Genomic DNA, 6,132 nt, shown 5'->3' on the forward strand with positions numbered 1-6,132 from the left:
GCCGCCAATGCAGATCTACATGTCTTTTGTATGTACTGGGAACCATTTTGTTTCATTCCGATTCATTCATTCAAACAATGTATGTAATAAAAACGAAGATTTGTATAGATTTGTAAAAAAATTCTAGCACAAATCTAACAATCTTACTATTAATGACGTGCATCACATGTCAATATCGGCTGATATCACGCATGGCTTATTATTAATATCAAGATGGCTTGTAATTATTAACATTAATTTATAAACAATTAAATACACACCAACATATAAACACCTATAAACACAACCTGAATTGGACACAGGTAATAATACAAAATACAAATAATACGAAGTAAAATAACACTTTGCTGCCTATAGAAATCCCACCCAATGAAGTAGTTTACTGGGACGTCAAAGTGTAATTTTCCCTTAAGTGTGCCCTTAAATATACCTTAAGTTTTAATTAAGTTATTCTCTTATTGTCTCTGTTAAAGGGAAATAACCCCTCAAGTGTCTCACTTAAGGGAAAAACTTAAGGTGCTTTATGCAACCGGGCACTGGAATTCTACAAAAGTGACCCGACGTCACCCAGACACGTCTACATCCAGCGATTTAATCGACGTCAATGCAGACGTGATTTAAGGAGGACTTGTATCAAACCACTATTTGCTTTGAGATCAAGAACTTAAATGCCTCACAGCAGTTTAGATAAACTTCAAGGCAACTGCCAACATAAAATGAACCACAGACGCTTTTGTCAGGTGCGATCATTCAGGTGGGATTATACGGTCGGGCCAGAGCTTCTGTACATGAGCCAATGTCCTGCAGGCTTTTCCTGCTGCCTATAGAAATGAGTCATTATCAGCCTATATCTGTTTGTACGTGTCCGTTTGTACGAGTCCAATCTTGTCCCAGATAAACAGCTGTGTATATTTAATACACAGATGTATGTATAAAAGAGAAATCAGATTGTGATCTATGGATATACGACAGGCCTGTAATACATGTTTGCATTCAGATCCGCACTGCCTAGACAACATCACATTCACGTGCCTGTCGCCGGTCCTAAACTTCACATGTTGTGACATAAGATTCGCACATACATGTACAGCGTACGGTCTCTTTCTCTCCCTCTGGGTGGTGGAATGCAAAGGCAGCTCGGGCCACGAGCTGTTTCATAAAAACTGTGGGAGGGAAGTCACGTTGTAGTGAATTTCACGCGCTGAGCGGAAAGGAAGGGGAGGGGGAGTTGATTTATGTCATCCAGGAATGGCTGTTGGTGTGCTGGTGTCTCTCTCAGACCCGGGCACACATCCACAGCCATTTCAGTTGCATATCACATGTCCTGAGATAAGTTTTTACAACGTTTTTTGCATAGCGTAAATTACTTCTCAAGACGGCTCATATATAAGGTCCGGTTATCTTGTTAGTCATGTTTTTGGTACCATGTATCTTCATTTAGAATTAAAGGAGTTGTGCTTTTTTGTTGCTCTCATTAAAAACACTTTTATTGCATGGAGTGAGCGAAACAAATCTCAGTTTTTTAGCAAGTACATCGAAAATCTGTGTTTGAAACTGTATACTTACTTTACTTATCCTGGTTTGCTACGGTAAAGCTTATAATAATAATTATGATGATTTATCGGTTAGCTGGATGATATGACTTTACTGGAAATGGATCATTTGACTTCTCCCCACATTTAAAAAAAAATTACAGTTTTATTTTACCATATTTTCATATTTATCTGAAATGCAGTTAACAAATGTAAAATTACAGAAATAGAGTGAAAATGTATGTGTTTTGGTGTTTACAAAATATTATTTTATGTTTCTTTTCTGCTTCCCCAGCTGCCCAGATATTTCAGTTTTTTATAGGTATTTATTGGCGGGGTACAGATATTGTAAGTACATAAACAAATTTTCACTTTGGTTTTCAAAACACTAAACAGAGATGGCGATATAGTGAATGTAAATCTGTCGTAACGCCCTATGTTGCCTGTTGCAGTGGCGCCTACATTTTGGGAGGATAATACTTCACACCTCTTATATTTTTGATATACCGTTACTTGTTTTGTTTGATATATGGAGAAATCGAAAGAACCATGGGCTTTTCCTCAAAGACTCTGCGTAAGGCTAATGCAGTTTTTAATACAGTAAGACGGACATAACATATTTATATTTCCTAATCAAACAAGAAAAACAAAACACTGCATTGAACACACTAGTAGCGATCCTCCCAAGATGGCACAACATTCAACACGGCGTGACGTCCATTAACAAGCTCTATAGAGGAGAAAGTTACAAATCACAGCTTAAAACACAAACTCACTAATATGCAGAAATTGTCCAACTGTAACCAAATTACAAGAAAGAACATGAAAATATGCGTTGTCATACAGAATCCAATTGTTTTCGCTTTATGATGTTATATAAGTATCGTTTCAAACTAGGGATGAAGGAAAATATGATTTCTCATCTAATATTGCACCAATTTAAACCCAAATAAATGATTAGTGGTTGTGTTAAATATTCATTGTGAAGAGCAAGGCGGGACGAGAGCCGTGAGGGAATGACCGGGCGAGAGAGGACCGGGCCCAGACATATGTAAAGTTTGTATTTATGTTCTTGTGGCACCTCACGTCGACTGCCTGTCTTTTACTTACGTGTTATTATTTGTTTATTCTGATTAAACTTTTTTTGAATGTTCGACGGTTCCCGCCTCCTTCCTTCCCTACTGTGAACTTTGCTACATTCATATGACAGTGTATACTGTGTTAACACATTAGCACGTATGGCCACAACATGGTTTGTTTTAAGGATGGGGTGAACTGAGGCCAGAAACCAGTGAGAGGACCTTACATAATACTGCGTTGAAGTGAAAATGTGTCCGGAGAGAACCGAATAACACACAGAACTCCAGAATGTCACTTTTAAAAATTATATACAGTATAATTTTTGAGCGAAGCTTTTGTTTTTTTTCTGAGTTCAAAGTAAGTTAACTTTATATTATTATACACTGTTCAGTACAGAGCCCTGGACTTTGCTCTATGCAGTGGCAGATTACATATAAGGATGTATAATTGGTAGTTTTTATGAAAGTGTAACAATTAAGTGTCAGACTTTGGTTTATTTCATGCATTCTGGTCTGCAGTCTGCTGACTGTGGGTCGGTGCTGAGCATTTTATTACCAAATGAACTAGTTTTCGGAGTGTTGGAAAGGATCAGGGTTCAAAGAATCTAATTAAATAAGAAACTTCAGAGCAACGTCATTTCTTCATGTGTGCCTGTTCTTCTTATTACTTTAGTTAAAAGAAAGTGTTCTGAACTGAATTGGTCTATCTCTCCTTAGGAGTTTTAATTCCACATTAGCTCAATGCAGTCTTCTTTAGTGGCCAAGAAAAACATTACACAGACACTTCCCCGTCCCTGGTGGAACTTGTGAGGAAATGTATATTCTTCAGAGTGATCTGTATGGATTAAGATATTTACATACTAGATCGCAGTTCTTTATACTAATAAAGAAGTCAACGTGAGGCATGAAGAACTTTATTTACACAGTCTGACACGTTCAAATTCTTATGGTAGATAAATGTAGGATGGGAATTTTTTTTTCGTTCTCTGTTTATTGACTGGATAGTAAAAATGATCGGCGGAACATACCAAGACACAGGTGCTTGAGTGGAGGGACAGTAGCCAAAAACGAAAATCCTTTTGAGAGGTTAAGCGAGTTATATTTTGACAAAAGACTGTAGTTAAATATCATTGTTGTTTGGAGTAAGACACAAAACCCAATAGATTTGGATTTTGAAGTAAATCAGTTGAAGTCAATTAGAAAAGATTTAACATATCCAATATCTAAGTGGTATATTACCCGGGTAAATATTTGAAGACACCCTGTCACTTTGACTTTATTTCAACCAGATATTGGCGTTTCCACAAACACTGACGTTAAAGTTACAAGGGCTGCAAAGTGGAAAAAAACGGCTTTCCAAATCCCTTGCGGTTCAACAAACAAATTGGTACGGTTATTTGCAAACTGTATGTAACAAACTGGTTTTGACAACCGTCTGTCATTACTCAATTTATTTGGATTTCCAAAGTCATTTTTCCACTGCATTAGTGTTTTTGGTACATTTCCTACTTGGATTTCCTTTGTGTGAAATGTCAGATCAAGTATTCTGGCCTGGTTCATCGCTGCTCATTTAACAGAACTTATTTTCAGCATCGGGCTCTTCATTTGGAAATCAAATTGAGAAGCAGCAAGCCTCCAGGCGCTGGGAAATTATGAACAGGGCTAATCGCTCTAAATCAGATGTGATACGGCATGCAAAGAAGACAGCATAATGATTTTGACTTTGGTGCATTGGCTTTAGAAGTGCAAATGCTGCATGGTACCTGATTTACTAGCTTTAGAAAGATAAAAAAAAAATGCTTTTGTAAATAGGATTTTTCATGGAATAACCGATGAGATAAAAAGTAGATTTTGTTGAGTCGATGATATTCAGAGCAGTTGTTGAATCTTTCAAAGTAATTTCTCTGGAAAATCAAAACAAGAGAAATCCTAAATAATATTTAGCAAAAATAAAAGGAAGGCTTTTAGGTCTTAAAAAAATATTGTCCTTCAAGCATTACGATGTTAAAAAAAGGCATTATATCGTATTCATAATAATAAGCAACAAAATTTTCACAATATTTCCTTTCAATAATGAACAATCACTTTACTTAGTTTGTTTGTTTGTTTGTTTGATTTATATTTTATTGTACCTAATTACTTTTGACACAATTAAAAAATCCAAACATTTAAATTCCTTATGTAATATTACACTCACATTTAACCATTTAGCTTTTAATTAAAGTGACATGCAAAAGTAAGAAAAACAAGCTATTCATACAGTTTTATATATTTTCTAAATTCGTCCTTTCCAGTTGTAGAGTCCCCTATTGTTTAATAAAGCAATAAGCCCCAAGAAGCAGTGGGTTACAGAGAATTTTATAACAGCTAAGGGCGTTGTGGCATGACGTGATGCGAAGTGCCTAAAACCCCGTAGCTGTTATAAAATGGACATGCTTAGCAAGGTTTCGTAAAATAAAGTAAATACAATTTTATTTAGGCCATGTGGTGCGGTCAGCCGTTATATATCGGGGTATTTTATAACAGCCTAGAACTCCGCTCAGCCAATCAGAATCAAGGACCAGAACTGACCATTTTATAATTCTATACATTCACAACAAAAAGTGTTAATATATAATTGTTGCTCTTAAACGTAGTCTGACAGTACATGAGAGAGCTTTTAGTTACGCTGAGAGGCTTCTGGGAAAGATGTTTCAGTGTGTCTGATAGCACTGCTGCTGCCTTCATGTTTAATTGTAATAGCATACATTAAGACCGGATCTAATGGTGAATATGTGTGTTTTCCCTTATCTGAGTTGTGACAGCAGCTTCTTTCCTTCAGTGATGGAAGTTGATGTTAATGGAGATCTGAAGTGCAGGCTTAGCTGTGTCTGCAGGTGTGCTTACTGTGCTTTGTGTGTGTGCCACTTTAAAGAGAATGTATGACGAAGAGCTCTTTGAGAGCCCAAGACGAGCCACCTCCTGATTTATTTATAAGGTCTCATCCTCAAAGTATAAAGACATCCGCTGTATAGATTCTCTTAAATGGTTGGAGTGGGTTTGGACCTTCAGTTTTGCTTTTCTAAAATCCCTGCAGGGAAACATCAGGCATGTTTGTGTTGCAATATGAAAAAATTGAGAGATGGATCATAGATGGAGATGTGTGAGGCTGGACAGTATTTCTGTCAGTCTGCCCCAGACCGAGGATGGAGCGAGAGCGGGAGTGTTATCTGATCTAATCTCATATGTCCACATAGAGGAAACATCAATACCAGGACTGGTGTTATCTTCTTTTTTCTGTCTCAAAACACGATTGTCCACATATCTTCTGACAGCCAACCTGAATGCAAAAAGTAATGTTTTCTAATCCAGAGGCTCCATCTTTTCTCAATGGCCGGACGTTTCAGTTGCACACAGCACTGCACAGATAAATAATACGAATAGAAAAAATAATTTCCATTTACTGTAGCTAAATGCAGCCGATAGAGTCCAAAAAAATAAGCCACAAAAGTGTGTAGTGTTTTTACTTCCTGTGATGGTAA

The sequence above is a fragment of the Triplophysa dalaica genome, chromosome 24 (assembly GCF_015846415.1).
Source record: "Triplophysa dalaica isolate WHDGS20190420 chromosome 24, ASM1584641v1, whole genome shotgun sequence".
NCBI lineage: Eukaryota > Metazoa > Chordata > Actinopteri > Cypriniformes > Nemacheilidae > Triplophysa > Triplophysa dalaica.